Source organism: Anomaloglossus baeobatrachus, chromosome 9 (assembly GCF_048569485.1).
Source record: "Anomaloglossus baeobatrachus isolate aAnoBae1 chromosome 9, aAnoBae1.hap1, whole genome shotgun sequence".
Taxonomy (NCBI): Eukaryota; Metazoa; Chordata; class Amphibia; order Anura; family Aromobatidae; genus Anomaloglossus; species Anomaloglossus baeobatrachus.
The window spans coordinates 166,963,127-166,981,394 of record NC_134361.1 but is presented as its reverse complement, the minus strand read 5'-3'; the positions used below and the strand labels follow the sequence as shown (position 1 = coordinate 166,981,394).

The window sequence follows — 18,268 nt, the reverse complement described above, 5'->3', positions numbered from 1 at the left end:
CATCTTCTAAAGATCTCTTTATCTATGCGACTAGACGCAGGGATTACTCATATGCTCCTAGAACTGCTCGTGGTTCTGGGTCCATATTGCACCTGACAGGTTCACTTCAAGGGGTTGTCCGGTCTAAATTCTCAAGTCTGCAGTCCCCCTATGTCTACTACGCGACTGCAGACTTGTGAGTCCTCACATCCCTTGCACTTTGAGGATTCTCCGGTATCAGAGGCTGGAACGTGGCATTAAGTATCCAATATACTAATTCAAACGCTGCACTCTCATTCTTGAATAAAGTAGAAAAAAAGAGACTGAACAGATTTGTTTTTTCTTTTGCAAAAAAGAGAATTTTGTTTACTTACCGTAAATTCTTTTTCTTATAGTTCCGTAATGGGAGACCCAGACCATGGGTGTATAGCTTCTGCCTCCGGAGGACACACAAAGTACTACACTCAAAAGTGTAGCCCCTCCCTCCGAGCATATACACCCCCTGGATAACCAAATATAGCCAGTTTAGTGCAAAAGCTGAAGGAGAGTAGCCACCCACAAGTAGAGATAGAGCAAGAACCGTAACAACCGGAACCTCTGTCTACAACAACAGCCGGTGACAACACGCGGAACAAGAAACTGCCAACAGGGAGGGTGCTGGGTCTCCCATTACGGAACTATAAGAAAAAGAATTTACGGTAAGTAAACAAAATTGTCTTTTTCTTCATCGTTCCTATGGGAGACCCAGACCATGGGACGTCTCAAAGCAGTCCATGCGTGGGAATAAACAGAAAACTGAGAAGTAGGCGAAACCTAACTTCGCAAATGGGCGACAGCCGCCTGAAGGGTGCGTCTGCCCCAGCTCGCATCTGCCGAAGCATGAGCATGCACTTGGTAGTGCTTCGAAAAGGCATGCAGACTAGTCCAAGTGGCAGTCTGACAGACCTGCTAAGCCGTAGCCTGGTGCCTGAAACCGAAGAGGCACCGACAGCTCTGGTCGAGTGTGCCTTGATCCCCGGCGGGGGAGGCACTCGAGTACACTGGTAGGCATCGGAAATGGCCGACCCAATCCAACGAGCTAGGGTCGGCTTAAAAGCCAAGAGGCCCTTACGCCGACCTGTGGTCAGCACCAAAAGAGAGGTGCACCGCCTAAGAACAGCGGTGCGAGACACATAGATCCGGAGCGCCCGCACCAGATCCAGAGTATGCAACGCTTCTTCAAAGCGATGAACAGGAGCTGGACAAAAGGAAGGCAGGGAAATGTCCTGGTTAAGGTGGAAAGGAGAGACCACCTTAGGGAGAAAGTCCGGAGTCGGACGGAGAACCACCTTGTCTTGATGAGAAACCAAAAAAAGGTGACTCCGAAGAGAGAGCAGCCAAATCAGAGACTCCCCTGAGGGAAGCTATGGCCACTAGAAAGACCACTGTCTGTGCAAGACGAGACAAAGAAACCTCCGTAAGAGGCTCAAAGGGGGGTTTCTGGAAAGCCGTGAGGACCAGATTAAGGTCCCAGGGATCCAAAGGCCGCCGGTAAGGCGGAATGATGTGGGAGGCGCCCTGCATGAAGGAGCGCACCTGAGCCAGCCAGGCGATACGCCGCTGGAACAACACTGACAGAGCCGAGACCTGTCCCTTGAGGGATAGTCCTAGCTGTAGACCGGACTGTAGAAAGGACGGGAGGGTCGGCAAGGAAAAAGGCCAAGAAGCATGGCCGGAAGGGCGACACCAGGACAGGAAAATTCTCCAGGTCCTGTGATAGATCTTGGCCAAGGAATACTTCCGAGCCCGAGTCATAGTGGAGATGACTTCAGGAGGGATACCAGAAGTCGTCAAGATCCAGGACTCAAGAACCACGCCGTCAATCTGAGAGCCGCAGAATTCTGGCGGAAAAACGGACCTTGTGAGAGAAGGTCTGGACGGTCCGGGAGATGCCACGGCGCCTCTACGGACAGATGGAGCAGGTCTGGGTACCAAGCTCGCCTGGGCCAGTCAGGAGCAATGAGAATGACCCGACGGCCCTCCATTATGATCTTGCGCAGGACTCTGGGCAAGAACTAGAGGGGGAAACACGTAAGACAGACGAAACTGGTACCAATCTTGAACCAGCGCGTCCGCTGCAAAGGCCTGAGGATCGTGGGAGCGAAGATCCACTTCCGGAGTGCCCCACTTGCGGCAGAGTGACCGAAACACTGCCGAATGCAGAGTCCGCTTGCCGCTGTCCACGGTATGACGGCTGAGATAATCTGCCTCCCAGCTTTCCACGCCTGGGCTGTGGACTGCGGATATGGTGGACTTGGAGTCCTCCGTCCACTGAAGGATGCGTTGAACCTCCAACATTGCCAGGCGGTGAGTGTCCCGCCCTGGTGGTTGATGTAGGCAACCGCTGTGGCGTTGTCTGACTGGACTCGAATGTGCTTGCCCGCCAACTTGGTGAAAGGCCAAGAGAGCTAGAAGCACAGCTCTGATTTCCAGCACATTGAACGAGAGGGCTGATTCGGACGGAGTCCAAGTGCCCTGTGCTCTGTGGAGGAGATATACTGCTCCCCAGCCGGATAGACTGGCATCCGTGGTGAGGATCACCCAGGACGGGGCCAGGAAGGAGCGTCCCTGAAGAGAGAGGGGCCGAAGCCACCACTGAAGGGAGCCCCTGGTCTGTGGCGACAGAGCCACTAACCTGTGCAAGGAAACCGCTTCCATTGACGCCACCATCTGACCCAGCACCTGCATTAGGTGCCTGATGGAATGACGGCGGGGCCTCAGCAAAGAGCGCACCACTAGTGAAGGGACTGCTGTTTGACTAAGGGCAGCTTCACAAGTGCCGGCAGAGTCTCGAATTGCATCCCTAGGTACGTGAGCTTTTGGGTCGGAGTCAGAGTGGACTTGGGAAAAAGACAAGCCACCCGAATTGGACTAGAGTGGCGAGAGTGAGCGAAGCACTCCGCTGACGGTCTGCACTGGATGAAGCCTTGACTAGAAGGCCGTCCAGGAAAAAGGGATGCCAACCCTTGGAGGTGCAGAACCGCAACCACAGCTGCCATGACCCTGATGAATACTCGAGGGGCCGTGGCTAACCCGAAGGGAAGAGCCACGAATCGGAAATGTTCCTCTCTGATTGCAAAACGTAGCCAACGCTGGTGTGAAACTGCAATTGGCACATGCAGATCGACATCTCTGACGTCGAGGATGCAAGGAATCTCCTTGGGTCATTGAGGCAATGACTGATCGCAGAGACTCCATGCGAAAAAGCCGCACCTGAACATGCTTGTTGAGAAGCCTGAGATCCAGGATGGGCCGGAAGGAACCGTCCCTTTAGGGGACTAGGAAGAGATTTGAGTAGAAACCTCTGAACCGTTCCCAGGCGGGAACCGGTACAATTACTCCGTTGGCCTGCAAGGATGCCACGGCCTGAGAGAAGGCGGCGGCCCTGAAGCAGGGGGGAGTTGACAGAAAAAATCTGTTTGGCGGGCTAGATAGAATTCAATCCTGTAGCCGTGGGAGATGATATCCCGCACCCACTGATCGGAGACGTGTTGAAACCACATGTCGCCAAGCGGGAGAGCCTGCCACCGACCAAGGACGTTGCTGGCGCGGCCAGATAGTCAAGAGGAGGCTGCCTTAGTGGCAGCAGCTCCTGCGGTCTTCTGAAGACGCGGCTTCGTGCGCCAGTTGGGTTTTTGGTCCTTGGCCGAGTTAGTGGACGAGGCCGAGGGCTTAGAGAACGACCAGTTGGAGGAACGAAAGGAACGAAACCTCGACTGGTTCCTGCCCTGGACAGGTTCCTGGATTTGGTTTGTGGCATGGAAGTACTCTTCCCGCCAGTAGCTTCCTGAATAATTTCATCCAGTTGTTCACCAAACAGCCTGGGCCCAGCAAATGGGAGCCCAGCAAGGTACTTCTTTGAAGAAGCGTCTGCCTTCCACTCTCGAAGCCACAAGATCCTGTGGATAGCGAGAGAATTGGCCGAAGCCTCCGCAGTGCGGAGCCTCCAGCCAGACATGGCATAGGATGAAAAGGCTGAAGCCTGGAAGTTAAGGCAACCATCTCGGGCATAGAGTCCCTGGTGAGGGAATGCATCTCCTCTAGAGAAGCAGAGATGGCTTTGAAAGCCCACACTGCTGCAAAAGAGAGGGAGAACGAGGCCCCTGCCGCCTCATACGGTCAGTGGGATCCTTAAGAGAGTTGCCATCAGCCACTGATACAACTTTCCGGGCTGAGAGTCTAGACACCGGAGGGTCTACCTTTGGTGAATGAGCCCACTCCTTGACCACCTCTGGTGGAAACGGAAAACGGTCATCAGAACCACGCTTTGGGAAGCGTCTGTCAGGACAGGCTCTGGGCTTGGTCACAGTGGCCTGAAAACTGGAGTGGTTAAGGAACACACTCCTTGTTCTCTTAGGCAAGGTATACTGATGCTTTTCTGCCAGAGAGGGGAGCTCCCCTGATACAGGCGGATTGAGGTCCAGTACAAAATTAATGGACGCAATCAAATCACTAGCATCTGCGTCACTTTCGGACAGATCCATGGGGTACATGGAGGTAGCGTCCGAGCCCCCAGTAAAGGCATCCTCCTTGTCCTGCGAGTCAGCTCGTGAATCAGAGCCACGGGACGAGGAAGGAGAGGAGGGAGAGGGGACCCTGCGTCTCCATTTTAGGAGGACGGGGTCTGAGCCAGATGAAGAATCCTCTGAGCTTTGCTGAGCGAGCCGTAGCAGCAGAAGCGCCCTAAGAAAGGGGCTGATGCATGCTCAGCAGAGTCCGGGACATCTGTCCCCTGGAGAGAGGGATTCTACCCAAGCCGGGGGTTCAGCCACCGGAGCCGGAGCAGCCGGTGGGACCACTGGGGATGAGCCTCCAGGCTGAGGCACCACCATGTTAGAGCAGGCATCACAATGTGGTTATGTGCTCAGTACAGGCAGTACGAGCCTACATGCAGTGCATATTAAGTACAGCCTTGCTCCTCGTGTGAGACATGCTGCTGAAGTGGGGGCTCTGAGCCAGAATGCCCCCCAGCAGAGTATATACTCAGAGTATATAAGCAGGTCCACAACCGGAGGTTGTGGCTTGCCAGACCGTTTGACATTGGGACATCTCTGTGCCCTCCAGATCCCACAGCCCGGACCCCCAGGGAGATGGCCAGCGCCGATCGCTGTCACAATGTGGTTTATGCAGACATGCATAAGAACGCTGATAAAATGGCGCCGGAGCGAGGAGAGGGGGCGGGGCCTACTCTAAGAGCGGGATCCGGAGGGCCAAGGAGATATACAGGGGAGGGAATATTACCTCAGAGAGGAGTGTCCCTCCCCTGTGCCGAACGGCCGCTGGGCGGAGCCGCACTGTCCCTCTGCATGATTAGCATGCAGGGGCAGTGAAAACGAAACTAGGCCTCAGGCGAAGCCGGGGCCTAAATTTAACGATGCGGCCGGCGAGCAGGCACCATCGGCGCGGTTCTCAGGTGAAAACCATTGAACCGGCCGGAAATGTCACAATAAATACACAGCACACTCTCCCCAACAATAAAGTACAAGGGACCCCCGATAATAACGTCTCAGATACTTAGCTTGTGAGACGCAGGGCCAGATCCCTGAGGGATGAGTGCTCCGTCCGGCAGGATCCTGAAAGGGCTGCGGATGGAGACCGGTCTCCTGCAAGGCAGTGAGAACCGTGCTGGCTCCCACTTCAAGCCAGAGCCCGAGGGATGGTGAAGGAGCGCGGCATGTAAGGCTCCAGCCCTGAAATCAACCTTAACAACACCGCCGACACAGTGAGGTGAGAAGGGACATGCCGGGAGTCCAGGCTTGGACCCGCTTTTCTTCAAACTCTTTCCAAAAATCAAAATCAGATGAGAATGCATGTGTGGATGTGTGCCTCCTGAACACAAAGCATTTAACTGGCTATATTTGGTTATCCAGGGGGTGTATATGCTCGGAGGGAGGGGCTACACTTTTGAGTGTAGTACTTTGTGTGTCCTACGGAGGCAGAAGCTATACACCCATGGTCTGGGTCTCCCATAGGAACGATGAAGAAAATCTTAGAATATTTTTATTTATTGTGCAACAGGGAAGGACTAGGGACGTTTCGGCCCAAATATAGGCCTTTTTCACGCCAAGTCACTAGAAAAGGATGAGAAAACAGTAATCACTATTTTACAATATTTTACAAGATTGCCATATTTATAAGAAATATACACATAAAATTAAAAAAGATCCCATGTTGATATTTGGTATATAGATACGTAGCTACAACAGCAAAAAGTACAGGCAACCACAGTGGGGGTATCTCTCTGAGGAACACATGAACAGCAGCAGCAACATAAAAATAAGATGCACATAGAAATAGCATACCTTCACAGAAGAAAATCTATTTTCTCAAGAGAATTTTTCATATAGGTTTCTGCAATTGCAGAGATAGAAATTGCAGAAACCTATATGAAAAATTCTCTTGAGAAAATAGATTTTCTTCTGTGAAGGTATGCTACTTCTATGTGCATCTTATTTTTATGTTGCTGCTGCTGTTCATGTGTTCCTCAGAGAGATACCCCCACTGTGGTTGCCTGTACTTTTTGCTGTTGTAGCTACGTATCTATATACCAAATCTCAACATGGGATCTTTTTTTAATTTTATGTGTATATTACTTGTAAATATGTCAATCTTGTAAAATATTGTAAAATAGAGATTACTGTTTTCTCATCCTTTTCTAATGAATTGGCGTGAAAAAGGCCTATATTTGGGCCGAAACGTCCCTAGTCCTTCCCTGTTGCACAATAAATAAAAATATACTAAGATTTTTGCAAAAGAAAAAAACAAATCTGTTCAGTCTCTTTTTTCTACTTTATTCAAGAATGAGAGTGCAGTGTCTGAATTAGTATACTGTTTGGACCTTGGTCCCCTCACTGGCACCTCAGAAAATTTCCCTATTTTTAGCAGTGTGCACACCATAAATCCTGACTTAAGTATCCGATATGCAGACTCCTGACCAGAATCCGTGCACTGAGCGAGGCTGACACCCTCTAGTCAGATTCTAGCGGGAAGTCTGTATATTGTATACATGTGACCGGCATTCCTAGCTCTGAAACGGACAAGTTCTCACAGTGCCCAGGATTCATAAGTCTGCAGTGACAGAGCGCACCGCACCACACCACACAGCAAACCCCCCACACACACAGCAGACCACACACATAGCAGAGCGCACCACACACACAGCAGAGCGGCCTCCACACACACACAGCAGAGCGCGCGCGCCACACACACACACACAGTAGAGCGCACCCCACACACACGAGCGCACCACACACACACGAGCGCACCACACACACGAGCGCACCACACACACAGCGCCCCACCCACACACACAGCAGAGCGCGCGCGCCACACACAGCGCACCACACACACACACACGAGCGCACCACACACACACACACAGCAGAGAGCACCACACACACACACACGAGCGCACCACACACAAACACGAGCGCACCACACACAAACACGAGCACGCCACACAAACGAGCGCGCCACACACACACACGAGCGCACCACACACATAAACACAGCAGTGCGCACCACACACACACAGCAGAGCGCACCACACACACAGCAGAGCGCACCACACACACACAGAAGAGCGCACCACACACACACAGCAGAGTGCACCACACACATACACAGCATTGCGCACCACACACAGCAGAGCGCACCACACACACAGCAGAGCGCACCACACACACAGCAGCGCGCACCACACACACAGCAGAGTGCACCACACACACACAGAAGAGCGCACCACACACACACAGCAGAGTGCACCACACACATACACAGCATTGCGCACCACACACAGCAGAGCGCACCACACACACAGCAGAGCGCACCACACACACAGCAGAGCGCACCACACACACAGCAGCGCGCACCACACACACAGCAGAGCGCACCACACACACAGCAGAGCGCACCACACACACAGCAGAGCGCACCACACACAGACAGCGCACCACACACACAGCAGAGCGCACCACACACACAGCAACGCGCACCACACACACAGCAGAGCGCACCACACACACAGCAGAGCGCACCACACACACAGCAGAGCGCACCACACACACACAAAACAGAGCGCACCACACACACACACACACAACAGAGCGCACCACACACACACACACAGCAGAGCGCAACACACACAACAGAGCGCACTACACACAGCAGAGCGCACCACACACACACACACACAACAGAGCGCACCACACACAACAGAGCGCACCACACACACAGCAGAGCACACCACACACACAGCAGAGCGCATCACACACACACTGCAGAGCGCGCCCCACACACACAACAGAGCGCACCACACACACACACACAGCAGAGCGCACCACACACACAGCAGAGCGCACCACACACACACACACACACACACACACACACAAACACGGACAGGAGACTTGTGGATCTATAGACAGGAGAACCATTTATGGTGTTAACAGTGGGTGTCGACTACCAGAAATGTCTCTGGAGCAGAGTCTGCATCACTGGACCCCATATTAGGCTGGTTTCAGACGTCCGTGTTTTAGGCCTACGACACACTCACGTGAAAATCACGCACGAGCCGAGAGACACGTATTTCCCCTGCGTGTTGCGTGCAGGTAAGTACGTGTCTCTGGTACGTGCGGGCAACGTGTGTTCTCCGCATGCTATCCGTGATAACATACGGAGAACAGGTTATTTACATACTCATGTGGTCCTTGCTGCTGTCCGTGGTGCTGATCTTCGGTCTCCAGCCCTCCCGTTTCCCGCTGCTGCCAGGCAGTGAAGTGAATATTAAATGAGAATAATGAGCGGCGGACGGCAGCAAGTGACAGCAGCGGCAGAGACAGGAGGGCTGGAGAAGGTGAGTTAAGGTTTTTTTTTCTTTCTCTGACACGTGTGTTTTCTCCGGCGCGTGTCACACGGGACCGCATCCACACTTCACCCGTGTGGTACGGGCCGTGTGACACCCGTGCTGCCGGAGCAAACACTGACATGTCAGCGTGTAGAAAAACGCACACACATACAAACGCACACGGACACACGTTCCGTTTTACGTGTATGTGCCTGCTACAATAGGGTAGCATTGCTGAACGTGTCTCCGTGCCGCCGGTACGTGCAAAAAATGGCAAACACGTACCGGCGGCACGGATGTGTGTCGGAGGCCTTAGGTACGTGTCACATCCGTTTTTAACACGGATGTCACACGTACCCATGTTATTCTATGATGTGCCTCACACGTCCGTGTTTGCACATGGACCGTGTGACCTTTCATGAACCCGCACACACACACGCAGGCATCTCCGGCAGCACGGATGTCACACGGATCGCACACTGATGTGATCCATGTGACATCAGTGTAAAACATACTGGAGAAAATATGGGTCTTTTTAATAAAAAGATTTTCTATATTTACCTCTCTCCAGCGCTGCTGTCTCCGGCTCTGCTGCCTCACGCTCCTTATTGCCGCTCATTATACTCACTGAATATTCAGTGCCCTTTGGAGCTGGAAGGGACAGCGCTGGAGACGTCAGTGCCGGGGACCGCATCGCTGAGTGAGTTTACAGGTGTGTGATGAGAACATAGAAGCCGGAACATTGCGGGGACAGCATCGGGGACTCGTCACAGTTCCCAATGAACTCTGATGAACCCGTGAAGCTGTAGCACGGGTGTCGCGGGGGTCATCAGGATGTCATCAGAGTTCATTGGGAACTCCGATGACCTCCTGGATGTCACTCTGCTTTGTAAATACTCACCTGTCCCCGCGGTGCTGTCCTCGTGGGGCTGTACCCAGCGCTGTACCCACGATGCTCGGCTTCCTGATCCTGAGTGCAGCGAATAATGATGAAAATAATGAGCGGCAGTCAGGAGCGGCAGGCAGCAGAGCCGGAGAAAGCAGGCAAATATGAAAAATCTTTTAAGTTCATAGACCCGTGTTTTCTCCGGTACCTGTCACACGCATGCAAACACGGATGTCACAGGTGAGACACACGTATGACACATGTATGACCATAACCATGCGTGTGACTGGTACCTGATTAAACACGGACGTTTGAAACCAGCCATAGGCCTCTTTCACACGTACGTGCCTCCGGTACGTCTTTGGCAGTTTTCTCACGTACCGGAGACACGTACACACGTAGACCTAGGTATTCCTATGGTTTTGGACACACGTAAGTATTTGCGCACAGAACGTGTGTCCGTTCCGTACTTACTTGTGTTTCTCACGCCGACATGTCAGTTTTCTCTTGGCATCACGGGTGTCACACGGAACACAAACGTGTCACACGTAATGCAAACGGACCACATGGATGTGTTCCGTGTGACACGCACCGGAGAGAAGACATGTGTCTGTGAGAAAAAAATAAAACCTTTGCTCACCTTCTCCAGCCCTCTTGTCTCTGCCGCTGCTGTCACTTGCTGCCGACCGCCGCTCATTATGCTCATTGAATATTCACTTCACTGCGGCGGAAGCAGCAGTAGCGGGGAGTCTTGCAGGACCGAGACCGAAGATCAGCACCACGGACAGCGACGCCAGGGACAGGTGAGTAGAAAGTTCCCGTTCTCCGTGTGTTATCACGGATAACACACGGAGAACACACGTAGCCCATAAACACGGCTCACGGAGGGCAAAACGCACCTCTGACATGTCCGTAAAAATGTGCGTGGTTTTTCACGAATGTGTGAAAGAGTCCTTACACTGAGCCGGGAAGCACCAGACTCTGGTGACCGCACACGGTGGTGTCTGACGAGATATTCCATGTGGAATCACGCGCAGCTAAACTGACAAGAATGGGAGTCTCCTCCACACAACGCCATCACTCCCCGTGCACCCTGAGGCCTCCGACATACTCACGTGCCGCCGGTCCGTGTGTGCCATTTTTTACCAGGACCGGAGACACGTGCACACAGGGACCTAGGTAATCCCTATGGTTAGGAGACACGTATTTTGGAACGGAACGTGTGTCCGTTCCGTACTTACGTGTCGCCCTGTGTTAAAAACGTTGACATGTCCGTGTTGCTCCGGCAGCACGGGTGTCACACGGCCCGCACCCGTACCACACGGATGTAGTGTGGATGCGGTCCCGTGTGACATGCGCCGGAGAAAACACGTCAGAGTAAAAAAAAAAAAAATCCTTACTCACCTTCTCCAGCCCTCTTGTCTCTGCCGCTGCTGTCACTTGCTGCCGACCGCCGCTCATTATGCTCATTGAATATTCACTTCACTGCGGCGGAAGCAGCAGTAGCGGGGAGTCTTGCAGGACCGAGACCGAAGATCAGCACCACGGACAGGTGAGTAGAAAGTTCCCGTTCTCCGTGTGTTATCACGGATAACACACTAAGAACACACGTAGCCCATAAACACGGCTCACGGAGGGCAAAACGCACCTCTGACATGTCCGTAAAAATGTGCGTGGTTTTTCACGAATGTGTGAAAGAGTTCTTACACTGAGCCGGGAAGCACCAGACTCCGGTGACCGCACACGGTGGTGTCTGACGAGATATTCCATGTGGAATCATGCGCAGCTAAACTGACAAGAATGGGAGTCTCCTCCACACAACGCCATCACTCCCCGTGCACCCTGAGGCCTCCGACATACTCACGTGTCGCCGGTCCGTGTGTGCCATTTTTTACACGGACCGGAGACACGTGCACACAGGGACCTAGGTAATCCCTATGGTTAGGAGACACGTAAGTATTTTGGAACGGAACGTGTGTCCGTTCCGTACTTACGTGTCGCCGTGTGTTAAAAACGTTGACATGTCCGTGTTGCTCCGGCAGCACGGGTGTCACACGGCCCGCACCCGTACCACACGTCAGAGTAAAAAAAAAAAAAAATCCTTACTCACCTTCTCCAGCCCTCCTGTCTCTGACGCTGCTGTCACTTGCTGCCGACCACCGCTCATTATACTCATTTAGGCTACTTTCACACATCCGGTTTGAGCCGTGCGGCTCAATCCGGCTGTGAAACCTATGCAACGGATGCGGCGAAAACACCGCATCATTTGCATAAGTTTTTACATGCGGCCGGTCCGTTTTTTTCCGGTTGCGGCATGCTACTGAGCATGCGCAGTGGAAAAAAACGCATGCGGCGGCCGGATGCGGTTTTTTCCGCATCGCACCGCATCCGGCGTCCATAGGCATGCATTGAAAATGCGCCGCAGCGGCCGGATGCGGCGCGATGCGGGTTTTTTTGCCGGAGCAAAAAACGTTGCAGGGGACGTTCTATCCGGCCGCAGCATCGGCTAAATCTGCCGCATGCGGCAAAAACCGGACCGAACGCAAGCCCCTGCGGCACAATACGGCACTAATGTAAGTCTATGCAAAAAAAAACGCAACCGGTGTCACAAAAACCGGTTGCGTTTTTTCTGCAGAACGCCGTATTGTGCCGCGGAGCAAAATCCGGATGTGTGAAAGCAGCCTTAATATTCACTTCACTGCGGCGGCAGCAGGAGACGGCAGGGCTGGAGACCAAAGATCAGCACCACGGACAGCAGCAAGGACCACGTATGCAAATTACCGATTCTCCGTGTGTTATAGCGGACAGCACACGGAGAACACACGTAGCCCGCACGTACCAGAGACACGTATTTACCTACACGCAACACGCGGGGAAAATACGTGTCTCGCGGCACGTGCGTGATTTTCACGTGAGTGTGGTACAGGCCTGATGCAGTGTGCGGGATGTCACCCAGGAAACGGCACCAAAGACCTGCAGGAAGATTTTGGCGCCATTTTCCTGTGGAAACCCCTCAGCAGACATCTCCCCTCAGCCGTTAGGACGCGGCACAGCTCCACTCACAGGGAATATCCTGCGGAGCAGCCCGTGCTCGGTGCAGGGGGAGCGGACACGGGTCTGGAAGTGCCGCCGGGGAGGGCAGCGCTACAGTGACGGCTGCTACACTGAGCGAGGATTCCTCCGCAGCTCCGGTAACCGAGAGGGATATATATATATATATATATATATATATATATATATATATATATATATATATATATATATATATAAAGCGCCACTTCTCGGTGGCAGTTGTGGCCCCAGCAGCTGCGGGCTGTGGACCGTGTCGGGCACGTACAGGCCGCCCCTCCCGGGAATCCCCGTTACCTCAGAACGCGTCTACTCTCCTCGGCTCCGCGCTTTTAGTCTGAACAATCCAACGGTTTCCACCTTCATAGAGTGCTGTTACCTAGGAAACTGGGCGGGCATTACTGCCAGCCAATGGGCGATGGATTCTTTTCTTTTTTTTTTTCAAATATTAATAAACTTTATTGTACAGGACCTAGTACATTGAGAGACTACAAGTAATATGGTCACTAGGATGTAGGACGCCATGTTTGTGGAGGATGTGATGCTGCTCAGGGGAGTGGGGGCAGGAAGGTTCCAGCTGCTGTCACTGTATTAGGCCTCATTCACACATAAGTATTTGGTCAGTATTTTGCATCAGTGTTTGTATGCTAAAGAAAGGAGTTGGGCTTAGGGTATGTTCACACATCAGGTTTTTGCTGTGCGGCACAATCCGGTGATTTGCGGAAAAAACGCATCTTTTTTTTTCCGCCGGGTGTGTTTTTTCCTCATAGACTTTTATTAGCGCCGGATTGTGCCGCATGTACTTGCGTTTGATCCGTTTTTTGTCGGATGCGGCAAAAATCGTCAGTCTGGCGTCCGCACAGGACGCAGAGAGGAACATTTTTGCCAGCGGCTAAAAACTGCATAGCGCCGGGTGCGGCGCTGTGCGGAATGGTGCATAATGAAAGTCTATGCGCCCCGGATCCGGTGGCATGCATCAAACGCCGGAAGCATGTACCTGATCCGGGTTTTGATTCTGAGCGTGCCCAGAAGTGATATAAAGTTATTGCTTGTCAGAAAATCAATCACTCACTCACTCTCAGGCCTAAAACACACTTCCGTTAAAAACACGCACGTGCCGCGAGACACGTATTTACCCTAGTGTTGCATGTAGTAAGTACGTGTCTCGGGTACATGCGGTCCACGTGTGTTCTACATGTGCTATCCGCGATAGCACACGTAGAACCGATAATTTGCATACTCACGTGTTCCGTGCTGCTGTCCATGGTGCTGATCTTTGGTCTCCAGCCCTGCCGTCTCCCCGCTGCTGCTGCTGCCGGCCGCAGTGAAGTGAATATTAAATGAGCATAATGAGCGGCGGTCGGCAGCAGCGGCAGAGACAGGAGGGCTGGAGAAGGTAAGTAAATGTTTTGGGTTTTTTTCACTGACGTGTGTTTTCTCCGGCGCGTGTCACACGAGACCGCATCCACACTACATCCGTGTGGTACGGGTGCGGGCCGTGTGACACCCGTGCTGCCGGAGAAAACGTGGACATGTCAGCGTGTAGAAAAACGAACACACGTACAAACGCACACGGACACACGTTCCGTGTGGTTTTACGTGTGTGTGCCTGCTACAATAGGGTAGCATTGCTGAACATGTCTCCATGCCACCGGTACGTGCAAAAATGGCAAACACGTACCGGCGGCACGGATGTGTGTCGGAGGCCTCAAACTCACTCACTCACTGACTCACTCACTCACCCTCACCCACTCACCGATCACGGGCGCGGTGCTGCACGGCTTTCACAAAGCTCTGGCGGCTTCTCCTGATTTGAAAATGCCGGCCGCCCATTATTCAATCTTGTATTCACTGCTTTCCCCGCCCACCGGTGCCTATGATTGGTTGCAGTCAGACACGCCCCCATGCTGTGTGACAGCTGTGTCACTGCAACCAATCACAGACGCCGGTGGGCGGGTCTATATCGTGCAGTAAAATAATAAATAAATAATTTAAAAAAACAGCGTGCGGTCCCTGCCAACTTTGATACCAGCAAAGATAAAGCCACACGGCTGAAGGCTGGTATTCTCAGGATGGGGAGCCCCACGTTATGGGGAGCCCCCTAGCCTAACAATACCAGCCAGCAGCCGCCCGAAATTGCCGCATCAATTAGATGCGACAGTCCCGGGACTCTACTCGTCTCATCCCGAATTGCCCTGGTGCGGTGGTAATCGGGGTAATAAGGGATTAATCATGGCAGGCGTCTATAAAACACCCCCAATGATTAACCTGTAAGTGAAAGTAAATAAACACATACACCCAAAAAAATACTTTATTTGGAATAAAAGACAAAAAATCACCCTCTTTCACCATTTTATTAAAATCCCCAAATACCCCTCCAGGTCCGACGTAATCCACAGAGGTCCCACGACGATTTCAGCTCTGCTACATGAAGATGACAGGAGAAGCAGTAGAACAACGCTGCTCACTGTGAGCTCCATGGAGCAACTGAAGTGAATCGCGCTGTCAGCGGAGACGTCACTGAGGTAGTGCCGGGACATGTGCGGTGATGATGCGTGCGAGAGTGCCTGCTTGTGCGGTGATGATGGTGGCTGTAGTGCCTGCATGTGCGATGATGATGCGTGCGATAGTGCCTGCTTGTGCGGTGATGATGCGTGCCGTAGTGCCGGAGTGTGTGCGGTGATGATGCGTGCAAGAGTGCCTGCTTGTGCGGTGATGATGCGTGCAAGAGTGCCTGCTTGTGCGGTGATGATGGGTGCGGGAGTGCCTGCTTGTGCGGTGATGATGGGGGCTGTAGTGCCTGCTTGTGCGGTGATGATGCGTGCGGTAGTGCCGGGGTGTGTGCAGTGATGATGCGTGCGAGAGTGCCTGCTTGTGCGGTGATGATGGGGGCTGTAGTGCCTGCTTGTGCGGTGATGATCCGTGTGGTAGTGCCGGGGTGTGTGCGGTAATGATGCGTGTGAGAGTGCCTGCGTGTGCGGTGATGATGCGTGCGATAGTGCCTGCTTGTGCGGTGATGATGGGGGCTGTAGTGCCTGCTTGTGCAGTGATGATGCGTGCGAGAGTGCCTACGTGTGCGGTGATGATGCGTGAGAGAGTGCCTGCGTGTGCGGTGATGATGCGTGAGAGAGTGCCTGCGTGTGCGGTGATGATGCGTGTGAGAGTGCCTGCGTGTGCGGTGATGATGGGGGCTGTAGTGCCTACGTGTGCGGTGATGATGCGTGCGAGAGTGCCTGCGTGTGCGGTGATGATGCGTGCGAGAGTGCCTGTGTGTGCGGTGATGATGCGTGCGAGAGTGCCTGCGTGTGCGGTGATGATGGGGGCTGTAGTGCCTGCGTGTGCTGTGATGATGCGTTTGATAGTGCCTGCTTGTGCGGTGATGATGGGGGCTGTAGTGCCTGCTTGTGCGGTGATGATGCGTGCGAGAGTGCCTGCGTGTGCGGTGATGATGCGTGCGAGAGTGCCTGCGTGTGCGGTGATGATGCGTGCGGGAGTGCCTGCGTGTGTGGTGATGATGCGTGCGGTAGTGCCGGGGTGTGTGCGGTGATGCGTGCGAGAGTGCCTGCTTGTGCGGTGATGTTGGGGGCTGTAGTGCCTGCTTGTGGGGTGATGATGCGTGCAATAGTGCCTGCTTGTGCGGTGATGATGCGTGCAGTAGTGCCTGCGTGTGCGGTGATGATGCGTGCGGTAGTGCCTGCGTGTGCAGTGATGGTGGGGGCGGTAGTGACGGTGTTTGTGCGGTGATGATGGGGTGTCTCAGCATAGAAAAAAAAAAAAACGGATCAGTTTTTTTACCAGATCTGTCATATCAGTTTTTACACAATCTGAGACGGATCCGTTGCGTCAGGCACAAACCAGATTGTGCCTGATTGGAAAAAACTGATGTGTGCACTTAGCCTTACAGAGAAAAACTATAATTGGCAGACTGACGGCTGTCACTGATGAAATACTGACCAAAAGTCCTGATGTGTGACTGAGGCCTTCTGTGGGCCCCGTCAGTGCACGGTGCTTCTGCCTCTGCCTTATACCTCGAGCCGATGAGCAGGGGTGGGATTCAGCCATTTCTTCCCGGTTGTTAAAATAGTAGCAGCTTCACCGAACCAGGAAGAAGCGGTGCACCGATCCGGTTCCAAATGCCGGCGTGATGTCACCTCCGGGCAGCCGCGCTCTGCTCCTCCTCTCTCTATAAACAGTGAGGAGTAGAGCTGGGGCGGTGCGGAGAATCGGCCTCTGCAGGGCTCTGTAATCATGGCTGTACGAGGATGCTGGAGTCTCATTTCCTCTCACAGCGTCCAAGCTCCGCCGTCCTTACAGAACCTAACGTGTGAGTGTGCCGCTCTGTTTGTGTCTGTATTTTCCAGTGTGTGTGAGCGTGCGTGTATACTTTCCAGTGTGTGTGAGCGTGCAGGTGTATTTTCAGCGTCTGTTTGTAAATCTATTAAGCAGCAGAATATGTATACATAAAAGAGAACCGCACAAATTCTTATAGAGAGCCTATCATGAAAATTGTATCCCTCAAACTAATTGCTTTCCTGAGAAATCCACCGGCCTCACCTGACCGAGATCTCTCACCAGCACGGTCGGTGCCTGGAGCGGAGCGTGCGCAGTGAGGGCCCCAGGATGGATCTAAACTCAGACACTGACTGTTGTCACAAGATCTTGGTAGGAAAGTCACTGAGAGACCTATCAGTCACACACAGGAGCCCGGCAGGGAACATGGAGGGAGGCAGGAGAGCTGCAAGTGCACGTCCTATCCCAAAGCACTTGCAGGTCATTTGCATATAATTTCCATTGCTGAATTTCTCAAAAACTGTAAAATGGAATTCTGCAAACGATGCAATCCGCATTAAAGCTCCTGCACATACGGTTTTGTTTTTCTCTATAGCACTTTTAGGGGACTTGAAGCCCGCACTGTCTGATCGTTTTTGCTGTTCAGAGCGGTGCTTCAGTGTCCCTCTGAACAGCAGAAATGCTGATGATCTGTGAATGCCGGCGCTCAGGAAATTCGTTATGACAGCGACAGGAGTCATAAGCTGAAAATTAAAGTAATGCGCCCCAACGTGGTACCAATAAGAAGACGCGCTCGTCACTTAAAAAGTAAGTCCTCACTCAGCGCAATCGAATTAAAAATAAATCACAGATGTCAAAAAATGGGAACACACAATTCCATTATTTATTTATTTATTTATGTAATTAATTAATCCTTTTAAATGGAACCTGTCGCGTTAAAACAGCGTTATTGACCTGCAGAAATGGGATTAATCTGCAGGCTAAGGCTACATGCGTACGCTGCCGTTTTTTTCTGCACACAAACTGTAACCAACACTGCATGTTATCAGAGAGAGCCTGGAACTGTAAAAAAAAATGCTTGTAATGTAGGTGCATTTTTGGTGCATTTTTGATGCGTTTTTCGTGCGTTTTTGGTTCGTTTTTGTTAATGCGTTTTTTTA

The 18,268-nt window shown here is 52.5% G+C and overlaps 1 protein-coding gene across 3 annotated transcripts in view; it reads right to left on the bottom strand.

Moving 5' to 3' along the window:
* Positions 1 to 13,193, bottom strand: part of LOC142250602 (uncharacterized) — a 47,406-nt gene extending 34,213 nt beyond the window's left edge. For 2 of the 3 annotated variants that reach the window (XM_075322788.1, XM_075322791.1), the window contains exon 1: positions 13,116 to 13,193. The gene's annotated coding sequence lies outside the window, so the exon portion shown is untranslated. The remainder of the gene's footprint in view (positions 1 to 13,115) is intronic. The other variant, XM_075322789.1, reaches the window with a different exon arrangement.
* Positions 13,194 to 18,268: the final 5,075 nt, after the last annotated feature.